The sequence below is a fragment of the Castor canadensis genome, chromosome 2, assembly GCF_047511655.1.
Source record: "Castor canadensis chromosome 2, mCasCan1.hap1v2, whole genome shotgun sequence".
Lineage (NCBI taxonomy): Eukaryota > Metazoa > Chordata > Mammalia > Rodentia > Castoridae > Castor > Castor canadensis.
The window spans coordinates 112,613,087-112,633,388 of NC_133387.1; the positions used below are offsets into that span (position 1 = coordinate 112,613,087).

General features: G+C 39.5%; 1 long non-coding RNA gene across 5 annotated transcripts in view; it reads left to right on the top strand.

Annotated features, from left to right (window-relative positions):
• The first annotated feature begins 1,690 nt into the window (after window positions 1-1,690).
• LOC141420761 (uncharacterized) overlaps window positions 1,691-20,302 on the top strand; it is a 146,645-nt gene continuing 128,033 nt past the window's right edge. For all 5 annotated transcript variants that reach the window (XR_012445335.1, XR_012445336.1, XR_012445333.1 and 2 more), the window contains exons 1-3: window positions 1,691-2,040; window positions 3,626-3,661; window positions 5,907-5,961. This is a non-coding gene — a long non-coding RNA (uncharacterized lncRNA). The remainder of the gene's footprint in view (window positions 2,041-3,625; window positions 3,662-5,906; window positions 5,962-20,302) is intronic.

Consider the following 20,302-nt stretch of genomic DNA (forward strand, 5'->3'; position numbering starts at 1 on the left):
TCCCTGTTGCAGCATGTCAGTACTTTTTTTGGCTGAATATATCCCATAGTGTGGATATATCACATTTTTTGTTTTGATGGTTTTGGGGTTTGAGCCACCTGGATGACCAGGATGACCTGTATGTGGACATCACTGGTAAACCCATCACCCCTACCCTACTTGGAGCCCTAGCCATCACACCTCTTTCCTATATCCAGGATCCCTAGAGCACCCTCCTCACCCTCCTCGAGTTTCTAGCTGCCTTCACTGGAGAGCTATAACTTTATCTTTTGTGAACCTTCTTCTTCCTGATAGTGGGCCCAAGGGTCACCTGTCTAAATTGCAGGCATCACAAGTACAGCTCTGCCCTGCACATTTTCCAGACTTGTGCATGCATGTTTCATTCTCCTTCATGTACCTCTGAGCCAACAATCAGCTCACCCTCCCTCCTCCAGCGTTCATTTCCCAGGATGCAGAGCATGCCTGACACCAAAGCTACCCTCTCTGGTAGTGGCCAAAGCCCTGCTGCTCCATGGTAATCAATCCTGCATGTCCCAGGCCAGGCTTGGTAGTGGGAGCCCCCTGGTCCTGTCCTTCTTCCTTTCCCAGTACCCACATTGTGCTCTCTGGATAATTCCTGGGGAAATCTATATCCGCTCCCACCTGCTGCAAGAAGGAAGGTGTCCCATTGGTGGCATTTTTGCCATCAGCATGCTGAATGCCCAGAGTTGTCACTTGTGAGAAATGCCAGCCAGCCAGCCAGAGCAGGTAGAAAAGAAACCTAAGATAATGATTTGATTGGTGCTGGTTGTGCAATTCTTGAAGACTGAGTTAATCCAGTTTGGCAGCTGTTGGGTTTGCTAGGATTGGTGTGGATGTGTGAATTCTGTGGAATGATGTATGTGGAATGTTTTGCCAACCTGTAGCTTTCTGCCACATAAAGGGAATTTGCAGTTTTCTGTGGCTTGTGTGGGGTTTTTAGAAATTGTTTTCTGCTTCTAGCCTTTGGTAAACCATGAAGGATGGGGAGGTGAGTATGTTAATTTAGGAAGGGGTTGGACAAACAGAAATGTAGTAGAAAGTATACTGTAGGTTTATGGCAGTCTGAAAAGGAACCTTTTAAAAGAAGGTGAGATAGAGGGAAAAGAATTGAGGGAGGATGAGGACAAGGACAGGATGGCCCTACATTCCTGTCCCTGGATGGCACATGCCCAGGGTCCATGGTACAGTGGTGGTATTGCAGGAGTTGAAGCCAAATTGCTGAGGTGAGAATCTTGGTCCTTGGACATTTAAAACCAGAACTGTCATTTCTAAGTATGCTGACTGCTTTCAATGCCAGAAATTCCTCCAGGAAGACAAGGACTACCAAGCTCTGAGAGGACAGAAAGGGTGAGCATTGTTTCAGTCCAGAAGAAGTTTTGAAGCTCACTGTATTATACACAGGAACTTGGCTGTCAAATGTTGATTTAGAATTCTGCAAGTTCACTGTCATGGTGTACTTGTAAACGAAGGCATCTTTTGCACATCACATTTGCTCAATACTTTTTTTGTGGCACTAGGGTAAGAATTCAGACTTTGTATCTGCTGGGGAGGCTCTCAAACTCTGAAGCCACATTTCAGCTTCCACACTCTTAAAAGTTGCCTAAGGTAAATATTAACAACACAGTGTCCTTATGAACCTTCCTAGTCAAGTAAGTGGTATGGGATTTTTGTGTTTTAGCACAACTTTATTTATTCAAGTATTGGGAATTGAATCTAGGGCTTCATGCATGCTAGGCAAGTGCTCTACCACTTGAACCATGCCGCCAGCTTATTTTTGGTTTTTGAGACATGATTTTGGTATGTAGCCCAGGCTGGCCTCCTACCTCAGCTACCCAATTGCTGACATTATAGGTATGCACCACTAAACCCAGGTTTTAGTTAATAAATCTTACAATTTGTTGCTCATTCACATGAAAGCTGCCTCGCTGTAATGCACTACTTCTAACTATCACTGCCTACAGTCAATAAATGTTCACCCACTGAAGCTTTTTCCAGAAGGAAGATATCTGGTCTTAAAGAGTAAGTTTTATTGCCAAATGTCTATGGTGCTCTGATAGATAAGAGGAAGCTAATTTAACCTTGCAACTGGATAACTAGATATTAGGAACTTTGGTTGGACAAGAATTACAATCTTTGAGCAGAAATCATTTTTGGAAGTGGTTTCTGATTTTTCTACTGAAATAACTCTTAGGAGAGGGAGAGACAGCTCAGAGGGTCTTAGGCATCTCACTGTAGGGGTATTTTGAATTATTTATAGAAATGGAGTGATGGAATTTAGAGACCTTAATTACTTGAAAGGAAGAGATGGGTACTGAAAGTACAGAGAGTATAGGTTGGTGGAGTGGCTCAAGCAGTTAGAATGCCTGACTACCATGCATGAGGCCCTGAGTTCAAATTTAATTACCATTGCAAAAAGAAATAGAGTAAGGCTAGCCAGATGTAAAACTTCAGCGTCTTAAAAATACTCCTGTAGCTAGAAAGGAGATTTCAGACAAAGATATTTCAAAAGATGAAATACTTTTCTTCTCTATGAGTAATATTTAATTATTTTAGCAAACTTGGAAAAGAATAAAAATTACAATAAAGAATATATATACACACTCACATACTTTTTTCCCCTCTGTGCTGAGGATTAAACCTAGGACCTTTGCACATACTGGGCAAGTGTTCTACAACTGAGCTACATCTCTGACCCAAGAAGTAATATTTTAAAGCCATCAATCAAAATAGTTATGGGAATGATTAGTGATATAATTTGGCAAGAGGAATGGTACTGGAAGAGAAGAATTTTGAATGGTAAAAGAATGCAGTCTGATGCAAGTATGCAAGTGGAATCTAGATGTGAAAAAACAATGTGATTATACAGTGCTTTGTATCACTGGTTTTCAGATTTTCTTTTCTTTTTTCACAAAAAAAGAGCCTGCACTTTAAAAATACTTAGATGATATCACAAAAAGCAGAACAGCTGATGAGCTTCACAGCATAAAAATGCCTGAGAGCCCTGACATTGAAGATTATATTCACCTGGGTTATGCTTTGTTACAAAATAGAAAAAAAGATTGGCATGTAAAAGTGACTGTTCCTGAGGCCAAGTGATACAGCATTGTTCAAAATGGTATTTATAATTCTATTTTTTGACAGCTTTTTGATACACTGAGCCAATTGACAGCCAAAAAGCTTGATCTGGATTTGAGGTCATCACATGTTTCCTTAATCAACAAATTCATACTGTGTCTGACTGAGTCACTGAGTCAGGTGCTCTTGGAAACACATAATTTGAAGTCATCTCTTTCAATTGACATAATTGTGCTGTTACAGTTCCTCTGGATTATTAATGAATACATTAGAAGCCAGTCAATCAAATAGTGCTATTTGAATAATGTGTTCTTTGAGGCGGTTATGTTTTCATTTCTCCAAACATTGTTAGAATTCTTTTGGAATTTTCTTTACTGCACATGATCATTGTTTTGAATATCCTCAGTTTTGTTTTCTAATGAGTAGGTTTACAAAATAATGAGTTTGAAATTCAAAATTAAGCGTGCCTGCAAGTATTAACAATGTAAGAATAGTTTTTCATTTAAATTTTCTGTTTTTTTTTTTCCAGTGCTGGGGATTGATCCCAGTTCCTTGACTCTGCTAGGCAAGTAACGCATTCTCAGATTCTGTTCTTACCTTTTTAAAAGTTGTTGATAATAATAGTGTTTGAAGTCAGGGTCTCTTACTTGCTTGGTAGGTGCTCTACCACTTGAGCCACACCCCTAGCCCTTTTTTCTTTTAGTTATTTTTCAGATATAGTCTTTTGAGTTTTTACCCAGGGTGGGCCCTCAGACCTTGATCCTCCTCCCTATGCCACGTCACACATATGGGATTGTTTTGGGGGTGGTGGGACTTGGGACACAGATAAGAATACAGGCACACAATATCATGCTTAGCTTACTGGTTGAGATGGGGTCTTGCTAACTTTTGGGATTTTATTTTGTAGTATTGGAGTTTGATCTCAGGGCTTTGTAATTGGTAGGCAGGCAGTCTACCATTTGAGCCATATTACCAGCCCAGGTCTCACTAACTTTTTGCCTTCCCTGGATTAGCACTGTGATCCTCCTGATTTCTGCCTACCAAGTAGCTGGTATTGTTACAAGCATGAATCACTCTGCCCAGCCTCTGTTCTTAACAATTTTTTTCATGATTTCTCAGCATTGTCCTAATGAGGATTGTTCTTAACCATTTTATGAGCTCTAAAATTATATTGGGAAGCATGAATGTGTGGGCTTCATATTTGATTATTTGATTATTTTGAAGAAAATTGCTAATTTTGTTAAATCACTAATTTTGTTAAAAATATATTCAATGCTTAAATTCTTTTTCTAAATTTCCTTAAGACTACAGATCTTCATAGACTTTTTGTTTTTGGTGGGCCTGTTGGGACTGGGAGTACTGGGGTTGGAACTCAGGGCTTTTCACTTGCAAAGCAGTTGCTCTACCCCTTTAGCAACACCTCCAATCCAAGTCTATAAATCTTTAGGTTACAGAAGTACAGTGAACCCCTAAAAGAATAAACAGAGCCAAACCATCCAAAACCAATCACTATATTGTTTAGGAATAGATACATATGTGATAAAAAAAATAGTAATATATTGGAATTTGGGCTGTTTGCCTGTGACGTATACCTGCATTTCTCTATACTCAGCAGGTAGAAACAGGAGGATCACACTTCAAAGCCAGCTCTGGCAAATAGTTTCCACAACCCTATATTGAAAATACTCAATGCACAAAGGGTCTGGTGGAGTGCTATGGTTTTTCTTTTTTTTAATATTTTTTATTGAGTACTGTTGTACTGGGTATATTTTGTTACATTTACAAAAGTCTTTTACAATATATCATAATTAAATTCATTTTCCATAATTTTCCTTTATTTCCTCTTTTCCTATTCCTGGAATAGTTTAACAGGTCTCATTTTCCATATTCATACATGAATACATAATATTTCCATCATATTCACTCTCACAACCCTTTTCTTATAATACTTCCTGCTCCCAATGTAACTAACCCCCAGACAGGACCAGTTTTACTTTCTTGTGTTGTGTTTTTTATTAGTTTATTTTTTTGTTTCTGGTTGGACTGGGTCTGTTCTCTTTTTTTGAAAAAAATGATATATTTTTGTTTAAGATACCTCTACAGGGAGTTTCACTGTGACATTTCCATGTACATATGTATTATAATCCTAATTGTTTCAACCCTTCCTTTTGTCCTTTGTATTTTATTCCCTTTCCATATTCATTATTGTATAGAAAATGCATCAACCGTATTCACATTCTTAACTTCATTCTTTCAAATGTTCTCCCTCCCGTTAGTGACTTCCCCTTAGATTGAGTTGTTTTTCATAATATTCTTTGTATTTTTATTGGGCCTATATTGCACATCTGAGAGAAAACATGCAGTGTTTGGCTTTCAGAACCTGGCTAATTTCACTTATGATAATCTCCATTTCCATCCATTTCCCTGCAAAGGATAAAATCTCATTCCTTTTTGTGGCTGAATAAAATTCCATTGAAAATTTTTTTTTATTATTCATATGTGCATACAAGACTTGGGTCATTTCTCCCCCCTGCCCCCACCCCCTCCCTTACCACCCACTCTGCCCCCTCCCTCTCCCTCCTACCCCCTCAATACCCAGCTGAAACTATTTTGCCCTTATTTCTAATTTTGTTGTGGAGAGAGTATAAGCCACAATAGGAAGGAACAAGGGTTTTTGCTGGTTGAGATAAGGATAGCTATACAGGGAGTTGACTCACTTGTTTTACTAATTTACAGATGTAAAGAAAGTTGTACAGTGATACAGATTATCAGGAAATTACCACATGGTTACTTTTCAACTTAAATTTCAGATTCTACAAATCCCTGCTTTTAGCATATTGTAAGAGCTTGGCAGCCACCACCACAGTAAGTTTTAAGACACTTTCCTCTGCTCAAAACTATCACCTGTGGTTCCTCCTCTTTTCACAGAGCCCTAACTAACCACTAATCTATTTTTTCTCTGTTTATTTCATTTTGGAAATGTTACATAAATTCAACAATGTAAGATGTGATCTCTGTGTCTGACTTCTTTCATTTAGCATGTTTTCAAGGTTCATCAATGTTGTAGCATGTGTCAGTACTTTTTTTGGCTGAATATATCCCATAGTGTGGATATACCACATTTTTTGTTTTGGTGGGTTTGAAGTTTGAACCACCTGGAGCACCAGGACAACCTGTAAGTGGACATCAGTGGTAAACCTGTCACCCCTACCCTACCTGGAGCTACCACAGCCCTTTCCTATATCCAGGATCCCTGGAGCACCCTCCTCCCCTTCCTAGAGTTTCTAGCTGTCTTTGATAGAGAGCTATAACTTTATCTTTTGTGCACCTTCTTCTTCCTGATGGTGGGCTCCAGGGTCACCTTTCTAAATTTCAGGCATCACAAGAACAGTTCTGCCCTGCACATTTTCCTGACTTGTGCATGTATACTCCATTTTCCCTCATGTGCCTCTGAGCCAACAATCTGCTCACCCTCCCTTCTCCAGCGTTCATTCCCCAGGATTTAGAGCATGCCTGACACCAAAGCTACCCACTCTGGTGGTGGCCAAAGCCCTGCTGCTCCATGGGAATGAATCCTGCATGTACCAGGCCAGGCTTGGTAGTGGGAGCCCCCTGGCCCTGTCCTCCTTCCTTCCCCAGCACCCACATTGTGCTCTCTGGATAATTCCTGGGGAAGTCTAGTCCTCCCCACCTGCTCCAAGAAAGAAGGTGTCCCATTGGTGGTATTTGTGCCATCAGCATGCTGAATGCCCATAGTTGTCACTTGTGAGAAATGTCAGTGAGCCAGCCAGAGCAGGTAGAAAAGCAACCTAAGATAGTGGTTTGATTAGTGCTGGTTGTGCAATTCTTGAAGACTTAGTTAATCCAGTTTTGCAGCTGTTGAGTTTGCCAAGATTGGTGCATATGTGTGAATTCTGTGGCATGATGTATGTGGAATGCTTTGTCAACCTGTAGCTATCTGCCATGTAAAAGAAATTTGCAGTTTTCTGTGGATTGTGTGGTGTTTTTAGAAATTGTTTTCTGCTTCTAGCCTTTGATAAACCAGGAAGGATGCTGTGGTGAATATGTTAATTTAGGAAGGGGTTGGACAAATACAGAAACAGTAGAAAGTATACTGTAGGTTGATGACAGTCTGAAAAGGACCTTTTAAAAGGAGGTGAGAGTAGAAGGAAGAGAATTGAGGCAGGATGAGGACAATGACAGGATGGCCCTACATTCCTCCCCATGATGGCACATGCCCAGGGTCCATGGTACAGGGGTGGCATTGCAGGAGTAGAAGCCAGCTTGCTGAGGTGAGAATCTTGGTCCTTCCATGCATGGGTGGTGATGGGGTCTACATATTCCATCTGCTTTCTGTTACTTGTTTCCTCTTAAAGAGATCTTTGTTTAATGACATTTAATTTTAATGCAAGTAATGTACTAATGTGGCATAAAACCATATTCTAAATGTACACAGGAGTATATAGTGATAAGTTGGTCTCGCAGCCACTAGGTGCATCATTCCCTAGAGGCAACTAATGTCAGTTTCTTCTGACTCTTTGAAGAAATGGACTAGAAAGGCAAACATATATCTGTTCTAGGCCCAACTCAGCAGGATAGAATTAAACAGGTAGTATAGTTGGTGTCTCTTTCATATGTGTCTGCGTGTGCACATTTTACTCTTTGAAAGAAATGAGAGAAAAATCTTCACTTAGTGTATAACTATATATATGATATCTGAATACAGTTAATAATTTACTATAAGGATGGACTGAGTAGATCAAGCTGTAAGAGCACCTGCCTAGCAAGCCGGAGTGACACCCTGAGTTCAAGGCTCAAGGTTGCCAAAAAAGCAATTACTGAAAGTCATATCTCTACTAAAAGTACAACCAAAGTGAAAGGTCTACATTTCAGTTAATCTATATCTTTAACTTGAATCTCAAAGTATCCTAGAGGATGTAATTTAAAATGAGATGCCTTGTTTATTCTTGATAAGAGGTAATTATAGTTAAGCACGGGTGGCTCATTCCTGTAATCCTAGCTACTGCTGAGACTTAGACTGAGATGATAGAAGTTCAAGGCCAGCCCAGGCAAGTAGTGCATGAGACCCCCATCTCCACAATAAGCAGAGCAAAATGGACTGGAGTTGTGTCTCCAGGTAGAGCACCTGCTTTGCAAGTGTAAAGCCCACGGTTAAATTCCTAGTCCTACCAAAATCAAAGAAGTAATTACAGCACATCTTTTCTTGTATAGCACATCTTTTTCTTTGTATAGTACATCTTTTAAGCCAAATATTGTTTCCTAAATTGAAGGCAATAAAGATTAAGATTACAAGCAATACAGGATCAGTGTTATCAGCAAGTACAGTTTTCAAGAGGGAAGCAGGTCTATCACTATGAAAGGCATATTACTAGAATGTAATGTGGAGTGGTTGATGCTCACATGATCATGCTAGAATCATGTGTTCCAGGAATAATGAGACTCTGTTGTACTTTCTTGATTTTGCTATCAGACCTGATTGATGATGTTGTATGATACGTGTTTTCAAAATAGTAATGATTAACAGGTAAGGAAGTGGGCTTTTTCAGGGACCCACTTTTGGACAACGTTTTCCTACAAAAAACAAAACATCAATGAGTTTTCAATATTCTATTTATAATATATAATAATGTGACATATACATTATATTATAATGTGTATAACTCAATAAAATCTATTATATACCTATGGTGACTCCTCCAGTGAAATTACTTATTTATAAAGTATCTGCTAATTCCAGATAAAAGACAGTTCTTTATCACATTGGCTTTTTATCTTTCGGTTTAATGAATCCTCTTAATTTATGAAATACAAAAAGAATTCTGATTCTTTTTTCCATCATTCCAGCATATTTCACATACATTCATGTATTATTAGACTTTAGTTTTGAGTCATTTCCAATCCCTGTGTTCAATAACCAACAGAGATGGGAAATTGTGACTTCACTTTGTCCTAACATAAAGCCAGATATCTTCAGGAAAAGGAAATTATTTGGTGGGGTTATAGACAACAATCTGTAGGACACAGTCTCCTTCAGAATTACCTCTAGGTGACAAAAGTTACCATAAACTATAGAATCAGTAAAATTTCTGTGTAGTTAAAACATGTTTTGTTACAAGTAGAACAACACAGAATCTGCTTAAATCAGAGGAAAATTTGTTATCTAGGTTCAAAGGTGAGTCACAGAACTCGGGCCCCAAGACAACCTGGATTAGGTCATGAACTGGAAGAGAAGGGTAAGTTGCATCAGGAACATTTTGTCTTTTGGAGACTCTTCAATCAGATTCACTTTTTCAGGGGATGGTTTTTATGATCATTCTGAGAGCATGAGTTCATACCTGCCCTGTTGACAAGCTAACCAGACTGAGGTTGGAGAGAAAGAGTGGAGAACTGTGGAGGATTTTTAACAATCAAGTATATATGGTGTTCCTTGATGTCTCTTTTAGCAGACCTGTGGGCTCATGAGCAAAGTGGCCATACTGGCAGGATAGAGGTTATGCACCAACTCAGCAAAATGGGCTTTTATTTGTCATGGTCTACATGGGTGTAGTCACTGTTTGAATGTCCAAATTGATGAGGAGAAACCAGCATTGAACCCCTGATAAGGCACAGTTCCCTGGAGTGATTGGTCCACTACCTGGTGGCAAGTTGATGATGGAAGGGGCAGTGATTTGTTGTTACTAAAATTGAAACTTCCTCTGCATAAAAATTTGCCCTCCCAAACCCTCACACAATGCTGGTGGGAATACAAGCTGTGCAACCACTCTGGAAAACAATATGGAGGCTTCTTAACAAAGTAAACATAGATCTGTCGTATGATCCAGCAATCCCACTCCTAGCAATATACCCAAAGGAATGTGACTCAGGTTACTCCAGAGGCACCTGCACACCTTGCTTATTGCAGCACTATTCACAATAGCCAAGTTATGGAAATATAACTATGCCCCACAATGGACAAATGGATTAAGAAAATGTGGTATTTATACACAATGGAATTTTACTCAGCAATGAAGAAGAATGAAATCTTATCATTTGCAAGTAAGTGGATGGAACTCAAGAACATCATCTTGAGCAAAATTAGCCAGGCTCAGAAGACCAAAAGGCATATGTTCTTCCTCCTATGCAGACTTTAGATATAGGGCAAAGGCAGTAATGTTGTTGGACTTGGGTCACACACTAAGGGGAGAGCACATATGGGAGGAATGGGGATAGGTAGGAAACCCAAAACTTGAAAGTGTTTGATGTCCCCACTGCAGAGGAGCTAATACAGTAACCTTAAAGCAACAGAGGTCAATATGGGAAGGTGACTGGGAAGTAGTGAAGAAGTCAACTAGAGATTAATCAATTAGGGTTGTAATACACTTGTACATGGAAGCAATGGTAGGAATCTTTCTGTATAGATATCCTTATGTCAACTAGCAAAAATACTTTGTCTTATTATTATTCTATGTTTTCTCTTCAACAAAATTGGAGAAAAGGGCAGGAGAAGTTCGCCTGGAAGTGAGGGAGTGAGGGTAGGGTGGGCGGGGGCAGGGGGGAGAAATGACCCAAACAATGTATGTACATATGAATGTATGAATAAAGAAAAAAATTTGCCTTCCCTACGGATACTACTTCTTCCCAAGCTGTCATCTGTGGACTTACACAATGACTTACCTATCCTCATGGTATTCTGCACAGCATAGTTACTAGTTAAGGAACTCCCTTACCTTCAAATGACTTATGGAAGCAGCTCATGCTCATGGAATTGGCCATCTTACCATGTTCCTTACCATCTTGAATACAGGAATGGCCTTTTGAAAATTCAAACAGCTGAGCACCAATACTCATACCTGTAATCTTAGCTACTCAGCAGGCAGAACTCAGGAAAACTGAGGTTCAAAGCATTGCCAGGCCAATAGTTTGGCAGATTCTATCTCAAAAACAGGCAACACAAAAAAGGGCTGTCAAAGTGGCTCAAGTTGTGGGGTACCTGCCAAGTAAGCATGAGTACTACCAAAAAAGGAAACAAAATCAGAGCCAGAACTTTGCTGTATTGGGAAAAAGTTCTCCAGGAGGCTGTCCGTATCCAATACATGGTGGAGTGTCTCCCATAGCCAAGATTTAAGGGATGGAAATGGAAATTCTACCTCTCCCTATTACCCCTTGTGATCTATTGGCAAAATTTTTGCTTCTTGTTCCCTTTACCTTGTGCTCTGCTGATTTAGATGTCTTAGGTTTTTGTTGCTGTTTTGTTTTTTGTCTTCCTTTTTGGCTTACTAGGGATTGAATTCGAGGCTTCTTCAACTTAAGCCAGGCTCTTAGTCCTTATATTTTGTTGCTTTTCAGAGAAGGTCTCATTTTCTCAGACCACCTCTGATCCTCTTCCTCCTGAGTAACTGGGACCACAGGCATGTGCCACCACACCCAGCTTGGTTTTGCTTGTTTTTGTTTTTTTTCTTAACTGGGGTTTGAACTCAGAACTTTACCCTTACTAAGCAGGCACCCTACCAGTTGATCCATGTCTCCAGCCCTATTTGCTGTGGTTATTTTTGAGGTAAGTTTTTTTTGCTCAGGCCAGCCTGGACCATGATATTCCTCTTTTAAGGTTCCCACTATCCCTGGGATGACAGTTGTAAGCCATCATACCCAGCTTTTTCTTAAGATAGGATCTCACAAACTTTCTTGCCCTAGATGTCCTGCAACCACAATTCTCCTAATCTCAGCCTTTCAAGTAGGTAGAATTATAGGTGTAAGTCTCCAACACCCTCTTTCAGCTTGTTTTTGAGACAGGGTCTCAATACCCTTTGCCCAGGTTGGCCTTAAACTGCTATCCTCCTGCTTCCACTGCCTTGGTTGTTGCCCTACAGGTCTTAGTTTGTTTTTGTTTGGTTGGTTGTATTTGAAGTTGTAGTGAGGGCCTTGCATAGCTAGGCAGATGTTCTACCACTTGAGCCACAACACCAATTATTTTTACATTGGTTAGGTTTTTGTTTGCTCTTTTTTTTTTTTTTGGTGGTACCAAGCATGAACCTGAACAGGACTTTGACAGTTCCTAGGCATATGCTCTACCACTTGAGCCAAGCCTCTGACCTGCTTTAGTTTTTGAGATAGGGTCTCCCTTTTTGCCCATGCCAACCTGAACCTCTATCCTTCTATTTGTGTCTCCCCATGTAGCATGAGAAGACAAATGTATGCCATTGGTTGAAATGGGACCTTGCTAATCTTTTGCCAAGGCTGGCTTTGAATTGCCATCCTCATGATCTCCACATCACTAATAGCATTACAGGTGTGAACCACCATATCCAGCCTTGAGTCTTAATTCCAAAAAGAGGAACTCTTATACCAGGTGATACACAGTGATTCCATTGAGCTAGAAGTTACCAGCCTGGGCAAATAGTTCATGTGACATTGTTTCCAAAATAGAGAAAAATAGACAGGAGGTACGGCTCAAGTGTAGAATGCCTGTTTTGCAAGTTTAAAGCCCTGAGTTGAAACCTGTGTACCTGCCCCTCCACACACACACACAAATGAATGTGTTCTTTTAGCCATTAATACATTGAAAACATATTTCTTATTTATATTAAGAGGAAAGAAATGTTAATAGTACACATTCACATTTCCTTGATCATAGGATCTGAGGACATTCCTATTGGTTGGGTCCACTAATGAAAATGAAATAGCACTGTAGGTTAAACAGGGAAATTTTAGTATAATTAACTTCTAACCTTTCATTAAAAGTGTTACCAGAAAGTACAAGGAAATGCTGGCTGAGGGTGAATTCTCAAGGAAGACAGTCTTGGAACTGTCCCTTCCCCAAATCTGACTTCCTTCTTCAATAGAGCAGTGGAGACCCAGGAGTTTCCTGCTTGCCCTGGGTGGATCTGGTCTGCAGCCAATGGGAAGGCAGAAGAGGACCTATCAGTGTGCATATGGAGTACAGATGATGGGCAGCAAGTGGCATGAACATGTGGATGGAGTGGTGAGGGGTGCAGGAAAGCCATGCAATTACCTACAGGAAATGTGGCTCATTGTGAACCTGGGGGTACTGGGGGTTGAGCAGGGCAGTTATGTCTAGACAAGGCCATGGCTGTGGTGTTGCCAACCAAGTTCATTCTAGGTATCTTACACAGATCCCCACAGTGTCTTCACACATAAGACATTTGAAAGCCTTGTTTTTAATTTTGTTATGTAATTTTTTTAGTGGTGGTTCTGAGGTTTGAATTTATGACCTTTTACTTGCTAGGCAAGTGCTTTGCCATTTGAACCACTTTGCATGCTACCCCTCAGAGGAGCCTTTTATGTGAAGGTATTGAGAAGCCTTTGTCCATTGTATAGCCTCTTGCCAGTGGCTCACACCTGCAATCTTAGCCAAGAGGTTTGGGAGGCTGAGATCAGAAGGATCTTGTTTCAAACCAGCCCTGGGTAAATAGTTCCAAAATAACCAGACAAAACAGACTCATGGTGTGAATCAGGCAGTGGAATGCTTGCTTTGCAAGCTGAAGTCCTGAATTCAGATCTCAATCACCTTCCCATCCACAGAAACAGGTATTGCAGTGTTTACTTAGTATGAAAGTAAGAAAACTGGCTTTTTGAAGAGGTGTTGGGGATCAAACCCAGGCCCTCACACATGCCAGGCATGTGCTCTATCACTGTGTTTGACCTTCAGCTCAACTTCTTAGTGTTTGCGTAAGAGGCCGGCCACCTTCTGAGAGGACAAAGGACACTCGAGACAAAGGAGGTCACACAGCGAGGTTTATTTCTAGCCAGGCTAGGGTCTGAGCATCCGCCTGATGCAGCAGGTTTCAGCAAGGACCCTGAGAGAAAAGCTTAAGCAGATCTTACACTCTTTAAAGCATCAATCATTGTCACATAGGAATTCCTCATGCCCCTGGGGTCACATTTTCCCAATCTTGACCACATCCTGATCTTGCCCACATCCTGGTGGTGGGGTAATATTATTTATTGGGAACTGGGGAAACACCAGAGGCTTACTTATCAGGTTACAAGGAATGTGTTCTCCCATAAATTAGGGGCTAGTAGTGGAATAGAAACCTAAGGTTTAGATAAGAACAGCAGGGAGTCCTGCTTTGGAAAGTTTATTTACAAGTGGAGACAAAGAAAGGCAGGGATGGGTGCTTAACTCTGCATAGTGCCTTTCTTCTCGGCCCCTAACTCTTGCATGGCTCTAATGAGCAATTCCTCATAGCTCTGTCCAAGGTTACAGCTTTTAATTGACAGTTTACCATGTTTTACAACCCTGTTTCAAGGCTATCTTCCTCTTCACGAGCTTACACAAGGGTCATGCCAGTTATAGCTGATTTCTAGGCTAGGTGGGCTGCCAGTTAAAGGCCCCAACATTAGTTTTTAAAGTATATTTTATTTGTTTATTTATTTATTTTGCAACACTGGGGTTTGATCTCAGGGTACTTTTACTGCTTGAGGCACTCCACCAGACCAAGTACATTTTATTTTTCTAATTAAAGGAAAATAACATTAAGTTCCCATACTTTCATACCTCAACACCATGGTTATGAATATTCCTTGTTCTTTAATGAAGAAATTCTCCTTAACCCAAATAGGTTCTTCATATCTCTTTAAGCAGGAGTTGCCTACCTCCTTGGACCACTCTGTGTACTCTTGTTATTACAGTCAAGGTTACTTGGTAGTCTGTATAGTTAGTTGAAGAATTTGATGACTATTCTTCATATTGTCCACATTCCCTACCCTTATCACAGTTCCTTGTGATGAGTAGACCTTATTAAACTTTATGTGAACTGCTTGTTATATCTTAGATAAGAAAGCTTGAGCTGAGCTCAGTCATTCTCATAGAATGTTACTGAGTTCATGTCTTTGACACCCACCAGTTTGGATGCTTCCAAGTCACAGTCCCTCTCTTCCAGAGATTTCAGAACAGTATAAGGGCTTGTGATGATGGGCTGGGAGGTATCACGGTGGTACAGCGCTTGCCTAGCATGCCTGAGGCCCTGGGTTTGATCCCAGCACCAAAGAAAAGAAAAGACAAAACAAAAACAAACAAACAAAAAAACCTCTCCCCTTAAGGGCTTGTGATGAAGGTGAACATGCCTTAGGAATGCCAAAGGAGGGAAAGGTCTGGGACGTGAAGTCTTTACTCACTGTGAAATGAGTTGAATGATGAAGTGAGGGGCAAGGTGGGTGCTTTGTACAGAGTAGCCTGGGCAAGTGCACAAAGGCATGGCAAAGTGTGACTCATTTGGAACAGTGCAGGTCCCTGCCTCTGGCTCAAGCCTAGGAGCCAGTAGGTAATTGGTGGGAACCAAAGGATAGAATGGGGCTAGTTAAGCCAGAGAGGTCAGGTCTAATCTGAAGGCAGTTGGGGAGCCATCCATATATGGGAGATAGTCATATATTCTTTGTGAAGGAACAAGGCAGTGGTGTTCATGATGAGATTGTAGGCAAGAGATAGAAAGAAAGGAGAGGGGCTGAGGAAAGATGGGTCTGGGATATTTGTGAGTAGATTGTCATGATACTTTTGCTGATGTTTTAAAGAGAGTGACCCAACTTCATTAAAACTGAGCATGAGCCTGCATAAACAGGAGCTTTTGTGCACCTCCCAGCCCCCAAGTACAGGAAACTGAAACAAAACAGATGTGAGCCTGACTTTGTTACACTGTGTCATGCACTGTAACAGTCTCCCATGTGCAAGGTGTGTATATCATTTAGCACTAAATAGAAAATGTGAGCTTCACACCAGTAATAACTCAGACATTGCCACAGTAAAGATATGAAATCACAAAGGAAACAGGTGAATTTGAAACAAAATACATGCTTGTGATTAGGAGGTTATAGCCAAATCTTTTAGCTCACTTAAATCTAGTTCATATTTACATAATATATATGAGTAGTCATATACAGCTATATACAATGCATAGATAAATTCTTATAAATATGCATATATTTGTGCATAATATCTGTATTATTACATAGTATATTTTTTATAGTTTCAATTTTATATTGCCAAGCAGAAAGTGTTAGTTTCTCATAAAATTTTTCCAAAGGTTTCTCCCCATAAAGCTTGAAATTTGGGATCAGTCTCAGAACTATCTTAATTGAAAATTAAGGAACTTAAAATATATTATACAGTTATAATTTAAAATTCATGCTACCCATTTTTTGTTTTTGGTAGTACCTTGATTTGAAGTCAGGGCTTTGTGCTTTACTAGTCAGGTGCTCTACCACTTGAGTCACAACACCAGGAGTCTGGGTTAGTTACTTTTCTTTTTTTTTTTTTTTAGATGTTTCAATTATAAAATGTATCATTATTTTGTTTTTTTTTCTTTTATTATTCATATGTGCATACAAGGCTTGGGTCATTTCTCCCCCCTGCCCCCACCCCCTCCCTTACAACCCACTCTGCCCCCTCGCTCTCCCCTCTGCCCCCTCAATACCCAGCAGAAACTATTTTGCCCTTATTTCTAATGTTGTAGAGAGAGTATAAGCAATAATAGGAAGGAACAAGGGTTTTTGCTGGTTGAGATAAGGATAGCTATACAGGGCATTGACTCACATTGATTTCCTGTGAGTGGGTGTAACCTTCTAGGTTAATTCTTTTTGATCTAACCTTTTCTCTAGTTCCTGGTCCCCTTTTCCTATTGGCCTCAGTTGCTTTTAAGGTATCTGCTTTAGTTTCTCTGCGTTAAGGGCAACAAATGCTAGATAATTTTTTAGGTGTCTTACCTATCCTCAGCCCTCCCTTGTGTGCTCTCCCTTTTATCATGTGCTCAAAGTCCAATCCCATTGTTGTGTTTGCCCTTGATCTAATGTCCATATATGAGGGAGAACATATGATTTTTGGTCTTTTGGGCCACGCTAACCTCACTCAGAATGATGTTCTCCAATTTCATCCATTTACCAGCGAATGATAATATTTCGTTCTTCTTCATGGCTGCATAAAATTCCATTGAGTATAGATACCACATTTTCTTACTCCATTCATCAGTGGTGGGGCATCTTGGCTGGTTCCATAACTTGGCTATTGTGAATAGTGAGGCAAAAAACATGTGTGTGCAGGTGCCTCTGGAGTAACCTGTGTGACAGTATTTTGGGTATATCCCCAAGAGTGGTATTGCTGGATCAAATGGTAGAACAATGTCTAGCTTTTTAAGTAGCCTCCAAATTTTTTTCCAGAGTGGTTGTACTAGTTTACATTCCCACCAACAGTGTAAGAGGGTTCCTTTTTCCCCACATCCTCGCCAACACCTGTTGTTAGTGGTGTTGCTGATGATGGCTATTCTAATGGGTGAGGTGGTTTTAATTTGCATTTCCACTATTGCTAGAGATGGTGAGCATTTTTTGATGTGTTTTTTGGCCATTTGAATTTCTTCTTTTGAGAAAGTTCTGTTTAGTTCACTTGCCCATTTCTTTATTGGTTCATTAGTTTTGGGAGAATTTAGTTTTTTAAGTTCCCTATATATTCTGGTTATCAGTCCTTTGTCTGATGTATAGCTGGCAAATATTTTCTCCCACTCTGTGGGTGTTCTCTTCAGTGTAGAGACCATTTCTTTTGATGAACAGAAGCTTTTTAGTTTTATGAGGTCCCATTTATCTATGCTATCTCTTAGTTGCTGTGCTGCTGGGGTTTCGCTGAGAAAGTTCTTACCTATACCTACTAATTCCAGAGTATTTCCTACTCTTTCCTGTATCAACTTTAGAGTTTGTGGTCTGATATTAAGATCCTTGATCCATTTTGAGTTAATGTTGGTATAGGTTGATATACATGGATCTAGTTTCAGTTTTTTGCAGACTGCTAACCAGTTTTCCCAGCAGTTTTTGTTGAAGAGGCTGGTATTTCTCCATTGTATATTTTTAGCTCCTTTGTCAAAGACAAGTTGGTTATAGCTTTGTAGCTTCATATCTGGGTCCTCTATTCTGTTCCACTGGTCTTCATGTCAGTTTTTGTGCCAGTACCATGCTGTTTTTATTGGTACTGCTTTGTAATATAGTTTGAAGTCAGGTATTGTGATACCTCTTGCATCGTTCTTTTGACTGAGTATTGCCTTGGCTATTCATGGCTTCCTGTGTTTCCATATAAATTTCACGCTAGATTTTTTGATCTCTTTAATGAATGTCATTGGAATTTTGATGGGAATTGCATTAAACATGTAGATTACTTTTGGGAGTATAGACATTTTTACTATGTTGATTCTATCAATCCATGTGCATGGGAGATCTCTCCAATTTCTGTAGTCTTCCTCAATCTCTTTCTTCAGAAGTGCATAGTTTTCCTTGTACAGATCTTTTACATCATTTGTTAGGTTCACACCCAGGTATTTGATTTTTTTTGAGGCTATTGTAAATGGAATTGTTTTCATACATTCTTTTTCAGTTTGCTCATTGTTAGTGTATAGAAATGCTAATGATTTTTCTATGTTGATTTTATATCCTGCTACCTTGCTATAGCTATTGATGATGTCTAGAAGCTTCTGAGTAGAGTTTTTTGGGTCTTTAAGGTACAGGATCATGTCGTCTACAAATAGGGATATTTTGACAGTTTCTTTACCTATTTGTATTCCTTTTATTCCTTCTTCTTGCCTAATTGCTCTGGCTAGGAATTCCACTACTATGTTGAATAGGAGTGGAGATAGTGGGCATCCTTGTCTGGTTCCTGATTTTAGAGGGAATGGTTTCAGTTTTTCTCCATTAAGTATAATGCTGGCTGTAGGTTTGTCATATATAGCTTTTATAATGCTGAGGTACTTTCTTTCTATTCCTAGCTTTCTTAGAGCTTTTATCATGAAATGGTGTTGGATCTTATCAAAGGCTTTTTCTGCATCTATTGAGATGATCAAGTGGTGTTTGTCTTTGCTTCTGTTAATGTGCTTTATTATGTTTATTGATTTTCATATGTTGAATCATCCCTGCATCTCTGGGATGAAGCCTACTTGGTCGTGGTGAATAATCCTTTTGATGTGTTGTTGAATTTGGTTTGCCATTATTTTGTTGAGGATTTTTGCATCAATGTTCATTAACGAGATTGGCCTATAGTTCTCCTTTTTGGAGGTGTCTTTCCCTGGTTTTGGGATAAGTGTAATACTGGCTTCATAAAATGTGTTTGGCAGTTTTCCTTCCCTTTCTATTTCGTGGAACAGTTTAAGAAGGGTTGGTATCAGTTCTTCTTTAAAGGTCTGATAGAATTCAGCAGAGAATCCATCAGGTCCTGGACTTTTCTTTTTAGGGAGACTCTTGATTGCTGCTTCAATTTCATTTTGTGTTATAGATCTATTCAGGTGATTAATTTCCTCTTGGTTCAGTTTTGGATGATCATATGTATCTAGAAATCTGTCCATTTCTTTAAGATTTTCAAATTTATTTGAATATAGGTTCTCAAAGTAGTCTCTGATGATTTCCTGGACTTCCATGGTGTTTGTTGTTATCTCCCCTTTTGCATTCCTGATTCTACTAACTTGGGTTTTTTCTCTTCTCATTTTAGTCAGGTTTGCCAGGGGTCTATCAATCTTGTTTCTTTTTTCAAAGAACCAACTTTTTGTTTCATTAATTCTTTGTATGGTTTTTTCGGTTTCTATTTCGCTGATTTCAGCTCTTATTTTTATTACTTCTCTCCTTCTATTTGTTTTGGGATTTGCTTGTTCTTGTTTTTCTAGGAGTTTGAGATGTGTCATTATGTCATTGATTTGGGATCTTTCAGTCTTTTTAATATATGTACTCATGGCTATAAACTTTCCTCTCAGGACTGCCTTAGCTGTGTCCCATAGGTTCCAGTAGGTTGTGTTTTTATTTTCATTGACTTCCAGGAAGTTTTAATTTCCTCTTTTATTTCATTGATGTTCCATTCTTCATTAAGTAATGAGTTATTTAGTTTCCAGCTGTTTGCATGTTTTTTGTCTTTACATTTTTTGTTGAGTTCTACTTTTACTGCATTGTGATCAGATAGTATGCACAGTATATTTTCTATTTTCTTGTATTTGCTGAGACTTGCTTTGTGCCATAGGATATGATCTATTTTGGAGATGGTTCCATGGGCTGCTGAGAAGAATGTGTAATGTGTAAAAGTTGGATGAAATGTTCTGTAGACATCAAGAAGGTCCATTTGATCTATTGCATATTTTAATTTTGGATTTCTTTATTGATTTTTTTGTTTGGATGACCTATCTATTGATGATAGTGGGGTGTTAAAGTCTCCCACAACCACTGTGTTGGCGTTTATATA